This window comes from Mastigoproctus giganteus, chromosome 7 (assembly GCF_048544385.1).
Source record: "Mastigoproctus giganteus isolate SK-2022 chromosome 7, ASM4854438v1, whole genome shotgun sequence".
NCBI classification, from domain to species: domain Eukaryota; kingdom Metazoa; phylum Arthropoda; class Arachnida; order Uropygi; family Thelyphonidae; genus Mastigoproctus; species Mastigoproctus giganteus.
In genome coordinates, this window is record NC_143581.1 from 196,951,547 (window position 1) to 196,972,529 (window position 20,983).

The 20,983-nt window shown below is 34.8% G+C and overlaps 1 protein-coding gene across 5 annotated transcripts in view; it reads right to left on the reverse strand.

Annotated features, from left to right (window-relative positions):
- The window catches only part of LOC150083530 (zinc finger MIZ domain-containing protein 1-like), a 346,825-nt gene that overhangs the window by 70,241 nt on the left and 255,601 nt on the right, over window positions 1-20,983 (reverse strand). The gene's annotated exons all lie outside the window — the stretch shown is intronic.

Below are 20,983 nucleotides of genomic sequence, written 5' to 3' on the forward strand. Positions count from 1 at the left end.
TTCGTATTTTGGAACTTTTTTATAAAATGAACTTATAGTTTGGTGTATCGTTCTCAGCAAGAGATTTCCGCTAAAGTTCTGTGGGCGAGAATTCAAAAATTCGGATTCCTCCTAACGGATTGAAAAGCACCAGATTTTGGCTTTATAACTTTCAAAGTGGAATATTACTGTATTAGGTATGTGTTCTGGACTTCACAATAAACAGATACACAAAAAAAATAAAATAAATAAATAAAAAATAACTGCCAGAAATCTATTACTGGAGCAAATTTTGCAGCATTCCTTCCATATAACCATCGGCAACGTCTGGAACATTGCAGAGGACTGATCGCTGATGAAAGCATTTCGCTTGAGTTTGCACTTCAAAAAGCTCTTTTGTTTTAATTCTGTAGAAACTCTTAACTTTATGCATCCCCATAGCAAAAAAATCCGCTATTGTTAAGTTCGGTAAACATGCCACGTGCACGGAAAATGACAGGAAATTACCTTAACAGGAAAATGTTTGTTGAGAAATTCCTTGACCTACCCAGCCAATGGTAGAGCACCATCTTACATGAAGATAACCTTCCTCGTCGCTTTTGCACAGTAGGTATGACTTGGATAGACAACAACCTGTGTCACGATGGTACAAGTTTTTTAGTCCTTTCGCCGTTAGTTCAGAAAAGTATGAACCAAGGGTGAAATGAGCAGTGATCCGACATAAAATTGTTACTTTTATCAAGGAGTTCACGACCTCCGAAGAACTGTACATCTCTCCACAGGCTGTTGCTGAGCCATCAGACAAAAAAATTGCAGCTCAAAATGCATACCATAGTCATTGAATGAACTTAAACCGGGAAAACATAACAAAACATGCCAACGTTTTAAAAAAGGGCCTTCCATCTGTGAATATGGGCAACTTCAACTGACGAGAAACAGTCCATGCACTAGTGATGCCTTTAGATTTCTGCTCTTCTGAAGGAAGATTTCAGTAAAATTGCCATATTGGTACAACGTCATCCTTCAAGCAGTTTCGCATATGCAACTCATGACTTCGGATTTCTTTATCAAATTGCTCACAGCTTTACTAGAACATGAACCATGATGCAATGGAAATTATGCACACATCGATTCTCATAATGCAGGTTTATGCATTTTATCCCTGCATACCAATATTAACTGATTACGTTGCATCCCTATCAGCGTCATTGTGAATAAAGGAGTCGAGTTTATTGTGAAGGATAAATAGTCATCATATTTGGTGGAGCAGAGTTCAACGTTTCAATTATGCAAATCTAATTCAAATATTACGAGCACAAAGCTAATGTAACAACAACAAAAAACTATCATATGTTGATTCTCCGGCCACCAGAAAGAGAACCAATTTATCTACCTATGTGTATGACGTCCATAAATTGCGTGTGTGTTCTCTGGTCGATTTGCTTGTTTTGCTAGACGAAAAACCAGACTTTCCGGGAGGAAATCTTACTATCCACACCTGAGACTGAATTACTCTGCAACGGAGCGAAAAATGCCCACAAAAGTTCCTTGCGTCCTTGATGGGATTCGAATCCTGGCCTTTTCCGCCCGCTATGAGGAGGACGATGATTATTAATTACTGTGCTACTAGCGCAAACACATGTCTAATATAGAAATATTCCAAAATTAACTATTTCTAACATATACTTTGAGTACCATATTTGAAGGTCAGCCAGAGACCACTACATTACGTCATATGCCAATAAAAATTACATTACTCTATTTTTCTTCATCAAGTTGCAATTATTTTGTCAATTTATTGCGGCGCTGAACATTTATGCGGTAGATATGACGTCTGTTAAGGAGAAGCGTTTCTAAACTTGATGGGATCTACCAACTTACTTCCTTGAATTCAAACAAGGGTTTTATAGAAGTAGGAAAATAAAGCTACATAGTTCTTCGGGGTTAAATGAATACCAATTTTTCATGGTTTTTCAAAGAATAAATGTGTTCTGATTTTCTGATTCTGTACTAAATATTTACCTAAAATCCGTTTTCAATAAGTATTGATTAAAAGCATTCTTAAACTTCAAAATATAATTCCTTTTTTAGTAATAATTACAAGTGTTCCATAATTTTAGTGAAAGAATGGGTTTGGTCTATGTGAAGTGTCGTATTTTTATTGAAACTTTCAAGTTAAAAGTTTTAAGAAACAATAGTTTTTTGGCAAAAGTTAAAATTGAATGTAATTCATAACTACTTCCGGTTAGTCACTGAAAATGCATATTGCTGGGCCGGACTAAGGTATTCCCGCGCTTCAAGCAGAAAGATTTTTCGGCGCCATTTGCATATCCTAGAAATGAAATCCTTCTCTTGCTCTTCGGCTTCTGGCGCCCCTGTAAGAATGGTACCCCGGGCTTCTGCGCTGTTAGTTCGTGCCTTAATAACCGGTCGTGTACCATTTCACACAGAATAATGCACGCTGAAAAGATAGGTATTATCCTTCGTGGTAGCACAGATATAGGCCTCACTCCAATGGTAGCACAGGTACATAATTGGTTTTTGGGATATCATTCCTTTTATTAAAATGTTATAACCACTTAATAAACATTAATAGGGCCCCTTATGTGTGGGATGCGTCGAATCCAATGTACCACCTCCTGCATAGGGACATGATCTACTCACTGAAGGAAACCTAAGAACTGCGTAAACTAATTCTCCAAAGCTTGAGCACATTTACTTGTCTCCGACACAAATATTATATCTTGATTCCATGTCTCTTACTGAATCAAATGCGGGACCGAAAGTTTCGAAAGTTTCCTAGTTTCTTCTATTTCTGCAAAGCTAATAGTGTAAAAAGGATAGTCAGTTTAATGAATGAAAATTAACAAATTTTCATTTATAAACGTATGCATTAAAATTGGACAAAAGTTACTTACAGGGGCTGGATAGTCACTGAGAGCTCTCTAAAAGCATAACTTGTTTCTAAAATATCTTATGAATGGTTGGTAATAAAAAAATAAATAAATAAAGAATATATCTAATTTAGAAAACATGACAAGCAAAGAAAGACAGATATAAATGCAGTTCATATGCTATATTAGTTTTGTGTTACCTGACACAAGTAAACACCAATATAGTATTTTTTGTCCTTCATATTTTTAATGGTCAACAAATATGTAATTATTTCTTAAACAGGAAATATCAATTTGTCCAACTGGTTTCCAAAATATTTATTGTTTGTAGTTAATTACCAATAAATAAGCATGTAAGTAGTAAGATCCACCTACCTTGAAGGAAATTTGAAACACCTGCAGTGATTGTCTGGCAGGCTTCCTAGGGCTACAATTTTGATATCTTACCTTTCATATGTTAGCTAATAAAAACTTGTATTTCTTTCATATGGATTGTCTAGTATGAAATTTGTCAATGACGATTTGTTATAAATATTTTAATAGCATATTATCACTTTCGATTAAAAAATCTAACTTTGTTTTTAGTAGAGGTGATATATTTTTTTAAATTCTTATTCCTCTGCAGTTTTTTTTTTTTTTCTCTTCATATTTAGGTGAATAATTAAGCCATTCTAATCTTTTATATATAATTCAGTTAAACATTTTAAATATCCCGGGGATTTTTTTTTTTCATATCAACACAAGAGAATATGAAGTATTGATATGAAAAAAAAAAAAAAAAAGACATGTAGTTGATAAAAGAGTAAACTTCCAGTTATCTGAACGGTAAGGGACCATGAGAAACTATTCGGATAAGTGAAAGTTCAACTTTACGAAATATTAGCCTACTATATAATTAATGAGCGTAAATTTATTCATGAGTAACTCAAATTCAGATTTTTATTATAATAAATAATAAATCAAGATTTAATTGTAATAATACGAGTTGCAGTGCATGATTCAGAATGTAAACAAAACTCTTAGTGCATTTTTTGAGATTAATAAAAAAAATAGTAATTACTTAGCTAAACGAGTATAGTATATATACAGAAATCCGATTAATCGACAGTCCTAAGCGCCCTCTTCTGGCATTTATTGTGCTGTTTACTGGGAACATTACTAATCAAAATAACAGGACTTTAGGGTATAACTAAAATTTTCGAAAATGAGCTTAAAATGCGCCCCTTTTGAAACCAGAATTGCAAGTATTCACATAACACAATGTGCAATCATATTCTCATATCCGTTTCCTGTAAAAGCGTGTATTCAGCGTGAAAATGCGGAAATGGTGCTAAAGCCAGAGCTGGCTAATCATTTTTAACGGAGTAGAGGAAACGAAGCGCATCATTTCATGTAATGCGCATTTATCAAATCCGATCATTTGTAACTCAAAACCCGATCAACGAATTAGCTATGATAAGGTTACAATTACCACACAATTCTTTCAGACATTACATGTTTCAAATCTTTGCGGTCATCTGACACACTCAGATGAAGTGAAGTGTATCCTACTCTCCCCCGTGTCACCTTTTGGCCCAAACAGAGCCGCAGAAACAGCTAGGAGCCCGTGTGGGCTAGAGATGTCAAGGTTCGGGCGTCTGAAGCCTAGTGGATGACTCAGAGGGCGGGATGAAGCTCAGTCTAAGCACGCTGACCTGCCATGGTTCACGTACGTGCTCAGCTACTGAAGGACGCTGCGGCCCGTAACGCGAGTAGAGTAGTGTTGCCTTGGTGGTAAGTTGAACTTGCCGACCCACAAGTGATTGTGTCTATTCCCTTCTGTGTACAGTACTTAGTGCATTCATAGGCTAGCGCAAAAAAAAAAAAAAAAAAAAAACAGTTCAGGTTTCATGCTTCACTATATTTGTTTTTTTTTATTATTTATTTTATTTTTAAGAAGAATTCCGGTCCATATTTTATGTCATTTTATGTAAATTAACAAATGCTAATGCCTGGTGCCATCGCCAGGTATTAGCATTTGTTGAATAAACCTTCAAGGTCCAATTACGTAACACAATTAAAAATTCAAGTAATCGCGGTACACGTTTCCGGTGGTTACTCATCAAATAGCCGTAAGTTCATGAAGGGGAAGGGGGAAAATCCCTAAAAATTTAAGGGACGATTTTTAAATTATTTATAAATAGTTTACTGTATAGTACTTTAATAAGTAGCATCCCAAAAGCTAAAATTCATTCCGGATATATTAAATGAGTTTTTTTTTTATGTAATTAAAATAGTGAAAGCCCTTTTAGGCTGAAGCTTGTTGTAATTATTGGTTGTTGCTTATGAAACTTGTATACGTATTAAATTTTTAAAGGCATTTAACTGGTGTCAATTTAAAATCTTACATCTCCGCGACAAATAGTAAAATTTGTATTCTCCAGTGAATCCTTCCTTTGGCTTTAAAAAAAAAAATAATAGCTTTACTTCTTCCAGGTGTTTACCTGGAAGATGTAAATTATCTCTTACACATTTGTGCACCAGCGATCTTTTGTTTTCATGACTTGCATTGAGATTCACCACAATCTACTTTTTGTAATATGATGGAGTTTTCAGCGTCAGGCAAAATTTTGTTGGACACAGTATCAAGTCATTCTCAATTCGATTTCTTCTTCTACCCACCATGCTGCTTTTTTTTTTTTTTTTAACTCTTTTGTTTTCTACTTCTTTATCTTCATTCGATTCTTTCCTTTGACATATCTTCCACTCTTGTTTTCTTTCTTTCTATTCTGTGGTTTCTCTTCTCCTACAAGTTCTTTTTCTTTTCTATCTTGGTTTCTTTCATCATTTGGATGTCTTGGATTTGCTAAAGTAATATGAAGTGTAAAATGCATTTCTTTTCTTCATCAAATCAAATGCTATGAATGAAACTGTCTGGATGCCTCATATAGATTAAGAGTGTCAGTACTATGATACAAGTTGGTTTGCTCACGCTATCCAGTCCCATCTCTATAAGCTTCACGAAAGATTTAAAATAATTCAAACATCGAATATTTAATCTACTCTTATATTGTCTGAACGCAGACTTCCTCCACATCTATTGTTGATATACCTCAAACCAAAACTCCCGGCAATGCCACTGATTTTTTTTTTTTTTACATTAATTTTTAGTGACATTGCCAGGACCATCTCTAAGGTTACATACTATTTCAGATAACAGTCGACAGAATACAGTACTTTCAAAGTTAAACACGGCAAGCATATACTGCATCAATAAAGTTTTTCTGGTTTCTGTGCGCCCAACAGGCTACCCATAGCTTCTCAGGCTGTAAGGATTACACAATGATGTAATTATCTACAATAAAAGATGGCTGGAGAATTCCTTACTGGTACTATAAGTCTATCATTATGCTAAATATCAGCAATACTATACTTCTCGGAAAACAAGATCATACTTTCATTCTTAAAATGAGTGCGGTTTCAGTTTATAAAACTGAAATTCTGGGAAGCATTACTTCCAGTTGTCGAAATCCACAAATAGTTTTTTAAAATATTGGACATAACTATTGAAGGCTTCATTGTGGTAATGACGTTTTACTATCAGGACAAAATAAGAAACAAATATCCATTACCTGGTGAATCTTTAGGACAGCACGTAGGAAGATTTCGGGGAAATGCAAGTTTATTTTACGCCTACATCCAGGTGTCAAGTAAAGTTAACTTACACCCGATAAATTTCTCAGTGTAAATCCTTCCCTCCAATGACCTGATATTGGGTTGTGACCCAGATGAGAAATCGTACGGTGGTTTTCATAACCTGGGATGTTTGCTTATGAACTAGTACACTTTAACTAAGAACAGCAGAGTGGTCGTGAGAATGCAGTGTACTGTGAAGCATAGGATAATGTCATTCTTTCTTCAACTAAGGAGGTTACATGATTTTCTACAGACGACTTCATTTCTAAAGAGCACCACTGCAGCAGTACATGTACCAACAGCATATAAATGCGCGTATATACTAAAACGAAGAAAAAAAAAAATGCACACACAAACAATGAACCCGTTTAGGAAGGATGCAAACAGATTCTTTTTTGTATTTCATAGTCTCTACGTGAGATTTCTAATTTGATAAAAAAAAAATCGCCCATTGAACGTTCAAATGTCTATGAAGCAATTACTAATGAATGCCATGAATTTAAATGAACAGTAAACAAACTCACTCTACGATCAAGATGATAATCAAGTTGCCAACAGATCACAAAACGGGTAAGACAGGTTTTGGATAAATAATTAATCAATGAAAGCACATGGACTGTATCATACTCTCACGAACGTAATGATATTCTCCCAATTTTTCTATTTTTTTATTATTATTATTATTTAATAAACATTGCATAGGGAAACATTCCTGGATGGGTGTTTTAAGGGATCCCCCTCCCCACAATTATGAAGAAATTGCAGGTGCAATATAAATTTTTAGTCAAAACAGGCAGTATTTAATTCAATTACACGATAATCGAAGTGTTTACGTGACATTATGTTTCATTCTGTCCTTTTTTTATGTCACTGATATTCCAGGTATGTGGGGTGATACTATTTTCGGAAACTTTTTTGTAGTCATCCTGTATAATTGATTCGGTTATTTTTTTTTTTTATCCATCTTTCTTACTGAATAAAAAAAATGGTATTTATTATACATAATCTGATTTTTCAGGCTAAAGTGGAGGCGAAATCGAATTATATATGCATGATTCTAATAAAATGTGTTATGTAATAGGGATATTTAGTAGCTTTAAGTGCCACTTTCGCTACGATAAGTCTGAATAAGCTCATAAAATTATACGCGTCATTTAAAACTATGTGCGGCAAGCCTGAGGGCCAACAAATGGTAATTTAGCTCCCCAAGGATGTCTTATTGAGCAATGACGGATTGCATCCTCCTTAGGAAGACGTCCCCTCATCCCCCCCCCCACCCACAGTCAATATATAATGGCGTCTAACAAGAAGAGCAGGATTGGTATTACACATTCCATTCTGAACAGCCTAGTATGCAGTTGACATTTATTTGTACACATCTACAGGCAGTTTCCCAGCTTACATAAAAAAGAAAGAAAGAACCGAAACGAAAAAAAAATGCTTCACAGCACACTCTAAACTGAACCCGAATTGAAGAATTTAAGACTCGCAGTGATAATTCGCATTTCAGAGGTACATTGCTACACAAATTGCTGATAATAGGAGTAGTAATTTACAAGAGTAACTCACGTAAAGTAATTACTTGGCATCTTCTTTGGTCTCCGTACTCAGGATAATCACGGCTGGAGTTAGTCCAGACATGATTAAGTACTTTATCATGACAACGAATACTATGTACAATTTAGGAAATAAAAGCAAAATTAAATTACAGTTTCAATTACTCTACGCTATTTTGTGATTTCAAGATACACAGAAAGAAAATGTGTACGTATACCCTCAGATGTAGAATGAATTGTTGTATCAAGATTGCGTGCTTGGAACATTTCGAAACATCTCGCAGAAGTTCTGTATTAAGGATTTAGGGGAAATTTATTATTCATGAGGATTTCTCCAGTCTTTTATCTTCTTCTTATCTCTCAAAAATGGCCACGTGTTTGCATGTTACTATTTAAAATCGCAGAAAAACGCGATCAAACTCTACTGTCCATAACAGTTGAGTTGAAAACCATTTTACGCTTACAGAACATATTTCTAATGTACACAAACCCAGCTACAGTTTTTGAGATGCTTTGTTTCTTTAAACGAGGAGTTCGGAATCTGTGGGCCAGCAGGCCAAACAGTACACGAGGCTTCATTTTATTTAGCCCACCAAGTTTGTTTTTATTGTTAATTAAAATAAAGTTGATTATCTAGATAACTCATACTATGGAATACTGACCAAAGTTTAATTAATAGAGATGGCTGGCAAGAATAAGTCTTCCAGATTGAACCCGGAATTTACATTTTTGATTATTTTTCTCTGGGTTAAATCGCAAATCTAAACAGCAAAAAAAAAAAAAAATAATAATAATAAATAAATAATAAAATATATCATTGTTATTATTTCTTTCCAAAAATAGCTCAGTTGGGGCATTCCCAGGATGTTCTAAAGGGGAAGCTAAAGCAGTAATCTGGGGAATCATTAGGCTTTAATCATCACGTAGTAATAAAATATTCCACATTATTTTGATCATAAGGGGACTATAGTTCCTTTGGTCCTTACCTTGGACTGCCCTGTTCAAATATCTGTTACAGTTGCAACTCCAAGTGTTACCAATAGACAATAAATACATTCAGTATAGATTTACTGAAGTCGCTAGTTCGCAGAAGTTTAATTCAGACAAAAATCGGGTAACAAAATGAAATGTGTAATCCGTTGCAGGCGTTCTTTACTTATTTCGTAATGTTCCTGTTGAAAATTTAGAAATTCAGGATCACTGAATTTCAGGAACCGCATCCCTACATTTGCTTTCTGCCTCATTGCAGTCATATTTCAGTAATCCTTCAGTTTTACTACTGTTATGGTTCTTTTAACATTCTTCTAGTTTATATATACAGTATATATTTTTTCCTGATTTTTAATCTGAATTGGTATTTGTGCATAACCAATTGCGCCCTCTTCTGGCAATTGCGTGACCCTTTAAACTTACTAAAACGAGAATTATCGTTCGCAAAATGCGCGGATAAATAATACAAAAGGAAAAGAAAATAGCATTCTTGGAAATGAGGTTACTATTGGAAAAAGAGGCATATGTAGAGTTAAATGGTTTCATTCACCATAAAATATAAATATTTTACTTTTTTTTTGTGATTAGATATTCTACCGCTGCTGATAGTTACTAGTCACAATTCAACCTACAACATTCCTTTATTAAAACAGAAACTTCCTGTTTCTCTATTCATCGAGTGTCGGTTTCCTAGTTAAATAAATAAATAATAAAGCGAGTGAACAATTGCTGAATGCAACTTTTCAGTGTGCAAACCCGAACAGTTTGTAATATTGTCTAAAGAGGTCTAGCCACTCCCATTTTGCGTCCGAGTTGTGCGCGGATGTGTAGCAATACAGGAAGTTACGTCATCATTGTCAACACGTATTCTCTTTGGTTTAAAATGATTATATTTTTGAAGTATTATGAACTTGAAGTGATTTATTATGGAATTTTCGTGGCTAATAAATAATCAATGTTAATAAATTAATATTTTTACACTATTATGGACAAAAGATATTATTATTTTAATTGTTTTAGGTTTTACGATGCGGTAAAATTATTTTATACATCAGTTGCATACAAAATAGACAGATGCTAGGGGTTAATGCTAATTGAGTGACTAGTAAGAAAGGTCACTGGTTTCGTGTTTACAGGGTGTTTCATAACGTATAGGCTTTACTTCTAGGATCGATTTAGGACCTAAAAAACAATGAAAGGGTACAGGAACATGTCTTCATACGGGCAGGTATGAAGCTATGGTTGTTTGGATTTTAAAACATGGATATGTATGAATATCCACTAGTATGAATATACGTGTCTGCTTGCTGTTTTTATTATCTTTAACTATTTGAACTCTCCATGGCTATTTATTTTAACTCAAACAGCCATGGCTCTGTAACAGTTCAGAATCGAACTTTTTTGCTTTGTTTTGAAGTGCTGAATCGATCCTGAAAATACAGCCCACGTGTCATAAAACCTCGGTATATATAATATTTGAGGGGATATAAAGCAATGGCAAAAAGCTCCATATGATTACACAAATAATCGCTCATGGTTGAAAGGCTAAGTAAATCTTCGATCTTCCAAATATTCTTCCTCCTCTCGAGAGAGACCAGTTCTAGCAACTGTATCTAACTGGACGCCAAATCATCCCGTTATAGCGACTTTTTCCAATGACCTTTCACCGTGAGAAAGCAGTTTTCCCGCAGGATGCGCCCTCACCGACCCGATTTTCTACTCCCCTCTTTTCCGTCTCCCCACTGTCTACTACAAACCCTAATTTCTCACGGTCACTCCACTACTTCCTGTGTATGGGACCTGCGGGTGGGGTATATCGAGAAGACCCCTGCTTACCATCCTAAACACGGATGTCAGAAAGGGAACGTCTAAAATTGTCGTTTTCTTACCTCGGTCTTTCTTAGCTTTCCGTTCACAGTTTCTTTTCCCCCCTTCCTTTCTCCCACAGTCCTCTCAGACGGGGCGGAAGTGCTTCTAGCTATGGGCAACCTCTACAATACTCAGCATTGGAGTAAACGGTTCAGACCTGTAATAGGTTTGTTCTCATGGCTCCCCTCTCTTTGATGTTCCCCGTTGTAACACTGCTAATGATCTGTCTATATTTTTCTATAGTAACGGAAGTTACAAGTAGGTGAATAACAAGCTAAAAATCTTGCTTCAAATGACTAGTGAAGACATTAAGGTTTTTGTGTAACTGGATTGCCTTCTCCCAGTATTGTGCAAGTAGGTACAAAACAAAACAACTAGTAGTTACCACGTAGCGTCAACTGCTTGTATAAACTATTTATTGTCCGCATGGCAGCAAGGTCATTGTATAATGTATTTTCTACCCAATGAATAGCATCATTTGTGATGTTGCTAATTTTAGAAAAGCTGGGAGCCATTTTCCCTAAACTGTTTTTGTATCCTTATGGATATCATACGATTTAAAATCCCATAAATAAAATAATTTTATTAGTTCAGGAATAGTCTGAATGCATAAATAATTTATTTCTATTATATGTATATGGCTGGTCAGCGCGATATATATTTTCTTTTTTAAACAATACTGTGTAGTGGGCCACATTTTTTAACTAGCATTACGTGGTTTGTGAACAGCTCCTCAGATCTTTGCCTATAAATTCCAAATTGTTTATTCCTTTCAAAAACAATTTAAGCGTTTCATTGTTTATAGATTTTTTAAAAAATATTAAGTTGAAGAGGAATATAAAACATTTACTCTTTCCCCATTTGAAAAGTTCTGATCTATTCGGAATTCAATTCTTGCTTTTCTGTTGATTGCTTGTTGATTTACACCGAAAGATTTCTCTCTTTTTCTATAAGAAAAAAAGATCCAGTTTTAAATAAATGAAGTTGTCTAAGGTCGGACTGTTTGAGGAAGGAGACTCGGCAAAATAAGAGGAAACTATCAAGCAAAACCATAAATAATCATTGTCTTTCAAAGAGAGAGCGAGAACTACGGACCACCGTACCTTAAAGATAACAGGCGGCAAGGATGCATTAGTGGACGCCTTGGACACCGACTACTTGTCTCTAAAGACATATTACAATATGGAGGTGATAAGATTTGTTTCCTTGTCTACACCGTTAGCCAACTGTATGCATTAAATAAAGTGATTCACACGTGAGACACGATTAATCTCAGCAACAAGGACATTACGAACTGCTAACAACATAGAATGGTTGGAGCTCGAACTTACTACACTGAACATTAGTGTAGAACTCTGGAGTGCTTAAACTTTTAAAAGTGTACAAAATCAATAAAATAAACGGTGTCAAAAAATAACACCAAGAACTGTCATGATAAGTTTATGGTCTAATCGTGAAATCGTAATCTCCTGTATATTATAATATATATATATATTATAAATGTATTTGTAGTACTTTAAGGGGAAAATGACATGTTCTGTCTTTTTTTGTTTTGTTTTTTTAACAGAACACTCGAAAAAGCAAAATAAGACTTTAGGGATAAAATGACAAATCTCAACTCTTGTGTTATTATGAAATAACTGCATATGAAAGGCTTAATGACCAAAGAAAATCGTAAACATATTAGAATAATTAGTGTTGGCGTTGTTTCTTATTCTTAAACTTTTGGTGACTAAAGGATCCCCTTTTTAGCTTAAATGTTTTCGCAGAACTTACATTTAACAATATTCTTTCTATGCCCTAAATTGACAATAAAATTCGAATATTATGCACTGAGCCCCCAGTATCTCTACCGTCCGTCCCCAGTGATCTATTGACCAGTTTCAGAAACACGGTTCTATGGTACTTTAAGCGTGGAAGACAGGAGGGTAAACAATACAAGTGGATGACCTTCAGCTGTACCAACTGCAGAAAGCATTTGTTTGATACATGATATTGTTCTTTCAGGCAGCAGGGTTACTATTTGACATATAGCTAACACGTTTGGCACATCATAAAGAAAAAAGTTCTGGTTATTCTAAGCGATATTCAAACTTTCATCAAGGTAGGTTCTGACATTTGACTCTCCCTACAGTCGAGAAAGGGTCAAGTGCTCAACAGTGATACTGTACAAGTTTATTAAAGAAGTTTCGAAGAGCCAGTCACGTGGCTAATTAATGACAGAATTCCTTGAAAAGGGGCGTGCTACCACGGGATAGTATTTCTAACCAAATAAAATCCATAGATGTGGATTGCTTTCCAAGTGATCTTACAAACCACATACAGTGACTGCGATCAACTGCGCCTTTGAATTGTTAGCCAAATTTACGCAATCCCCCTTATTGTGTAGATTTGGCACCTTAGGAGTTGTTTGCAGATGTTAATGAAAGTTCCGAGCAATCATGTCATCAAGAGCTGATGAATTCGAATTAGAGACCAAAGACATGGCCTCCATTTTTATTTGCTGAATCGCTTGTCTTTCTTCTTTTTTAATAGAGGAAATCTCAGAAATCTCTTAGAAAAATCATGCTGATGCTTTTCACTTTCATTAAATAATCACAATTTCCCTTTCATTGCAAACAACCTCACCCAATACCTGCGTTGTCTTAGATTCACAACTACGACTTTTTTTTAGTAAAATTCTTTTAACACTCGGTAACATTTAGCAATCCAAAGATTTGAACTCTTATAATATAAAGCTAATAATATAAACACTATGTTTACAGCGTATTATATTTAATATAAGCAACTTCCACTGACTTAGCGAACAATTTTCCATTATTTCATCAATCTGCCTATGCAAAAGCACCTCGGTTGTATCTCAGACATAACCACGAGCTTGCAACAAAAATGCATTCTCGATTTGTCTTGGAAGAACACGCGATCCTACAATTACCAAGAGTGCGGTTTACTCTTTTCGTCCACTTTCGTAAATGTCGAACGCTGGCACTTATTGGTAAAGCCTTGTGAAAATGTGAAAGGAAGTGGGATAAAAACATAGTCCCATCGGTACCACTCGCTATAGAATGGAACAGTCCGATTCATCGTCAGACTCTGTGCAGCGAGGCTTGACATGCTGATAGGACCTCACAAGGAGATCAGTATTTGTTACTTGTGTTAAGCTTTAAAAAATGGGGGAGGGATTCTTTTTGCGGTACAGTACTTAAAATACAAGGGAGGAAATGTGAGCAATAAGGGGTCGAGGGGGGGAGTGTCTCATGTTACACGTCTCAATCCCTAAACTTCAAATGAACAAATCGCCTCACGAAAGAAATGAAAAACTTATGATGTGCGATAATTTTCACTTGGAGAGTTAACATTTGTCTGCTCAACATGATTGTGATGTATGTAAAAAATTCTTTAAAATCCAGCACATTCAAGATTGAGAGGTGCTGGAACACCCAGTGATTGAGCAGTTTTGGAGCACATTTCAATGAATACTGTTCCCTAATAACCGAACTCAGACCAAGTGTTTTGTCTGCCACTAGAGAGATCCCCTGCTTTTTGATGAGGGACCAGTTAGTCCCGAAACAAGCCGTCGTAGCAGTGTCTCATCTCATATGTGGCCATTTAACTCTTTTGTAAGACTTCTTGTTTGATAGTAGTGGCAACTCGTTGCAGAGTTTTATTCTACTGTGAGAATTAAGACATTAACTATGCAGTATAAATCCTGCTGGCCCCAAAAAGATGGAAGGACAAGATTAGTAGTGAAAAACATTGTAAAGAGAGAAATGTCACCCCTTTTTTAAGGGTTTATTTCGTGAATTGGAATTTTATATAAATTTAAGCGATAATATACTTTTTTTTAATTAAATAATATATTGTTGAAGATATTTTATTTAAAAATATTCTGTATGTAGTAAGGGATTTTAATATTTGTGGAAGTGTTGAAAAGTTTAGTTACTGACAACGAATACAAAGAATCCATTTTAAATGAGTAGATACAGAATTTCGATAAAAATCGTCTTCAAGAATTTTACCTAAAATGACGTCGATTCTTCACTTAATCCAATTTGGCAACAAATGTACAACGCGGATTTCTTATAATGATGTTCGCCTACGGAGAGTTGTATAATTTTGCCGTTTCCAATTCCCCGCGCACTTCTTCAAGTGGTCCGGCCCGCTTTCAATTTTATTAAGATATCGATCACGCAGTTGGTATATAGTTAATCTCATCCTCTTGGTCGTGTGTAAAATGAGCTTAACTCCGTTTGTGAAGGATTAGCGTTCTTGATTTGCCATAAGGTCAAAATGAGGGGTTATTTATCTACTTTCACCAATGTAAAAACGTTTAAGTTATTACGCCCTGATCTGCTCCACAAACAGCAGTTTCTATATACAAGACCCTTTTAAACGCTTTGGTGGTAAAGGAGCAGGGAGGCTGTATCTGTCTTTCAGACTATCTACTTGAGGCACTTAAGGGTGGGCGTGTTTGACAGCTTTGTACCCCACAGTTTGTGGTATTTTCCGTTCACAAGGCTACCCTAGGTTCCCCAACAGAAACCGCTAAAGGGGGATTATACAGATATCGAAGCCACTGACCTTCAAACATGACCTGTGTATGTTTTTTTTCCCTCTTATACTAAACACTTTTATTGAAAAAATTAAATAAAATAAAATTTGCTGTACATGTATAGAGTTTAATAACTCTTTGTAAAAAAAAAAAACTTACTAATAATATAAGAAAGTAATTTTCACTTCGCTTCTGCCTGATTTTTTTTTAATTTAAATATAGCACTAGTTGATGGATTTTCTGTGATTTAATAAAATAAAGAAATAGTATCAACATTTTTGTAATGCACTTTATATATTTCATCCTGGATTTTAATAACAGTTCAAATACAACACGTACTTCGTGTGTATCCTGTGATTAATACATCGTGATTTATATATTTAGTAGACTGGTAACAAAAAATGCGTTTTTCAAAACGAATTTCATATGCGCACTGCTTAAATCGAAAACATTTCTGCGCATTTCATCAATTGCCCATCATTCCTCCAACACAAGGAAACAAACAATATCCGGTGAAAGAAAAAAAAATAATTAAATAAAATAATAATTGTCGAATTTCTATTTGTCCGATTTTAACGAGTTGTTATATGCTGACAGACAGACGGACCTGGTGAAGAGAATAGGCGCTTTCGCATATGTGGGGGGAAAAATACATAAATAATTAATACTGATTTTTTAAAAAAAATTAAATTATGAGTAATAAAAGATTAATAAATAATGGATGTTAAAAACAATCGCTAATGTAACTGCTCAGCAGGTTGAAGCATCCTGAAGAATAATCGTACTCATTATTATGAAACTCGTTAATACGAATACATTTTTTTAAATCACTATTTCGCATTAATGAGGTTCTGGTGCACTTATGTATGTCAGTTAATCTTGTAATCATGTTAACATTTGTGTGCTTTGCATCTTAATGGATATTTCATTCGGGGAAGGATGGGGGGAGATTTCCGGTTTCACTAGTTCCTTTCTCCTATCCTCTCTTCTTGACTGGCTATTCTCTTTGCCCTACGTCTTGTATGACCTCCATACTACGGCTGTCAGAAATAAATCCAACCCTTCCCCCTTCTAAGGACTTTGTAATCTACTACACTGCACTGCATTTCTAACGCACCTGTAATAATTACATTTTAAATTTATTAAAAATAAAAATATTTAAAAAAAGGAAGTCATTTTTCTCTTTTCCAAAGATTTATTTTAAAGCAAAACTAAATTTTACACCAATTTCTAAATTTCTTAAGTGCATCCCCTTTATTCATCATAAGGAGCAATTAATTTCGAAAACAAGACTATTATTCCTTTTTTTTTTTTCCTTTGATTTTTCTTCCTTTTTCAAATTCACAGAATCTGCGCTTCCAGTCCTAATAGAATGATTTTACACAGCACTAAATCTCAAAAATAATTCCATAAAGAATTTCGAGGAACAACGCTAATAAAGTCTTGGAACTTTCTTTATTTTTCCCCTGTTAGCATTTACCACAGATTATGCAGTAGAAATGACGTTCATCAGCTCTCTGTTACATAAACCTAATGTAGGGGGAAACTGCTTCTTGGAAAACATGCAATACGAATTGTCGCTTATGTTAGGAATGACCTTGCTATTTCGAAATTAAAACTAGCTTCCTCTAAAAAACCAGTACTATAAATTATCAATATTATGTAAACCTCGTTATTATGAAATTAGCTTCATTTGGTATATATATATATATATATATATATATCATTCCACAAAATCAACGCCGATTTAAAAACAAAAACTTTGATTTCAGATAATCTGAACAAGTGGAAACGGATTAACGAAGTTGTTACAAAATTTGTTTCAGATCCCCCCCCCCCCTTTAATTTGTGAGCACCTTGGATCTGACTGGGGAAAACCCACATACCACCCAGAGGTAAAGAACCCCTTAAACTCTTCCTGGCATCTTAGCGGTCCATTCCAACTCTGAAAGAGCTCAACTGGTTCAAACCATCTTTCACGATCTTTGAATGCAAAATAATTAGAAATATTTCTTGGTAACTATTTTAATAAATTTTCAATTTGGAAATAGCTATTCAATTCCTGTAGTTCAACAGACAAGTGACCGGCCCCAAACTTCCTTTTCGCAATAGTTGCTAGGACATTGTCAATTGATCTACAGCTAACATTGAAAAGAAGTTCAGGAGAAGAAGCTTATTGTCCAATGGCAGCATTCTTTCTACTTCCTAAAAGTTAGAACGTCTGTCCTACTGAGAAGTGTGCACAAGTGCACATTCAGGGTACCGATTTGCGTGTTGCACGGGATGAAAAACCGGGATAACTTCCTCCTAGAGGGGAACCCTGCTTCACCATCTGAGATCCTCAACTCCTAATGAAGTCGAAATTAAATTATTTCCCCTTATTGAAAAATCACCATGTATAAATCCCATCAAATTCAACGCCTCCTTTGACAGATATCGAAGGAGTAGAAGTTGAATAAAAGTATGTTGTCCATAAAAATCAAAAATGATAAACAATGTGGCTGCGTTCACACTACTGATCCACGTCAGTGTTTATTGCCAAGCAACCAATAAACTAAAGATTCTTCGCACATATAGTTTTATTGGTTGCAATAAACACTGCGCATGTATGGAGCGTTCCTGAGGATCAGGCGAAAGAAGTGCAGTAGTCCATACTTCAAGAATGAGTCAACAGCTTTCTGCTCTGTGATTGCCAGCTAATTGATGCTGAAGAAGTGGCAAGAAAATACCACGAAACGTTTGACTCTATTACGTACATATTTCCACAACGCGTGGGTTTGGGTGCTTTACAGTCCAGTTGACATAGCCTCCTTTGACAGATATCGATGGAGGAGAAGTTGAATAAAAGTATGTTGTTTTATTCAACTTCGCACCATGCGCTCGCGTAGTACCTCAAATCAAAACAATTTAAGAAATTCAAGCATTTCAAGTCACGTGTTTGTTTCCAGCTTATTTTAGATTCATTAATGAAAAAATAAATATCCAATTATTTCCTAAGAATCGTAAACATTTTAAACAATTTCATTTTATAGATGATTTTTTAAAACGAAATTCTGTACAACATTCGTTTAGTTAAACATTAAATAAAAAATAAATCATAATCCAAAAGATTTTCTTTCCTCTTTGGTAAGCATAAAAGTTAAAATGGCTTTTCTTTTCAGAATGATTGTAAATTGCTTTCACCTTGAAGCGAAAAATAGGATAATTTTTTTTATCCATCTATCTGAACACACAACACTGATTTTCTCTTCTTTGAAGGAAAGGTCAATGTTGAGCCCTTTTATAAAGAGGGGCTGGGCTGGGTTTGGTTATTTCCGCCTTTATTTTTTAAGATATCCTGAAAGAAGAATTTTTAGTATTTTATAGGCAGAGACCATAAATGTGAAAATTTTACTACTAATCAATTGTTTTCCCGGAAACTGTATTTTTCATATTTATTTATTTTATTATATTTTTGGCTGGAATGGATGGAGTAATCACTTCAACATCAGAATTAAAAGTCTACTCTTGAAAATAAAAACGGTGTAAACCTGGTAATATTTTAACTTTTATGAAAAGTAACTCCTTTTCTTTTCTGAAAGGATTTGGGAGTTGGTTTTTGCACTCGGTTATTGCTCCACAGTTTTTCAAATAACAAACAGAAAAACTGACCAAAGAATATGCTTAGTTTGTACATCCTCCAAAGCCTCATAATCTTAGTAACTGCAGCGCAATTATTAAACAATAATTGGGCCCACAAAGATTGTTTAAGATATGAATGGTCTAAAATAGCGAAAACAAATTACGAAATATCTTAGATTGTATGCAATACTCTCCTTATCAAAAACAGAACATAATGTGGCGTTGATGAATATTATTTCCTTTAAGAGACTTAACGGGGTCAGTATTGCAAAATCCTGTAGCCTTTCAACAGCAAAGGTTTCCCTAAAACAAGGAAATTTTCTTTTACAAACAACAACCAACTTTTCCTGTACAGCAGTTATAAAAAAGGAGAAAAAGTTGATGCTCACTTACATACGGTTTACTTTAATTATAAATTTTGTGATTATTGGGAAACCTATATCGTAATATAACGTATAAAATCATAAATAAATTTTTCAATTGTCAGTATCACAGAGCTGGAAGAATATTATTACAATATTCCAAAGAAGAAAAAAAAATAGCAGGGTCCACAATACTTCTCCCACTCTATTTGAATTGTAGTGCAATACCAAAGCAACTAGTGGTCAAGTGCCTCCACAATGCGAGACCAATGCTTTTCGAAAAGAGACTTAAGTTTAAATAAAATGAATTTTCTGTTTATATTCCGGGACGATCACAGGGTCAGAGGAGTTCACAAGGTAGAAAGAATATTGCCCTAACAGGAAAATTAATAAGTCTGACTTTCCATTTTTCTTTGTAATATTTAATAACTAAAGGTTTGATTTTAATGATCTGTAATTGTCAATGAAAAACAGCATCACATACTGCACTTCGTTTATCAACTACACTGCCAGTATGACCTTCTTTTCAGCTTGCTCATGGCGAAATCCCTCCTGGTTATATGATTGGACGCACGTGCATTGTCAAGCTGTCATCATAAGTACGTGTCCACAAAGGCATCTCTATCCGCCCCTACCTCACATTCCTGAGAAAAGTTGAATACTGTATTTGAATTCCAAATCGCAATAATTGAAGCCAGAGATAAATCCAGTCGGGATCTATATCCACAGTTCGTCCTTGACTCGATCCTAAAATGACCTTCAACTTTTCTATAATCCTTCAAGGACAAACTGTTGAGTTGTGAAAGCCACCCTGTTTGTACGTTATCAAGTCAACACCCATAAATATGAAAGTGAGGACAGATAAATTATAAAAATTGATTTAAAATAATTCTAATAACGCACAAAAAAGTAAATTATGTTTTAAGATTCAAGTGCCTGAAACTTGTCGGTATGTCACAGCGAAAACAAAATTAAACATTATCTTCAGAACAACGAAAAATGTCACATCTTAAAAAAAATAGAAAACTAATTTCTATTTCACTTGAAAAACCATTTTCTTATTAAAATACCTCAATTGTCTGAAAGAATTCCGCTTCGCTAAAATTATATAATCTAACAGCCTGTTGGTGGTTACTAAAAGTATTTTCTGTCTTATTTGGCTAGAGCACAAAGTGGGAGGGAGGGGGAGATAAATACTTCCCTTTCTCCTTAAGAAACTATGCAGTTGTCTTAAGTATTAATCAAAAATCATAATGAACATTCCTTTCTACGTTTGTTCGCAAGTAAAAAAACTATTAGTGCAATGCAAATTTATTTGAGAATAAATCATTTAAAAGATAACCAAGAAACTATCTTAGAAAACTCCAAATTTTTTCCTTTATTCTTTTAAAATATAAAAAAAGACGTGTACTTTAAAGGTGCATATTCACAAACGTGAGGGAGGAACACTCAGCATGATCAAAAGTTCTATAGAACTGAAAAGCA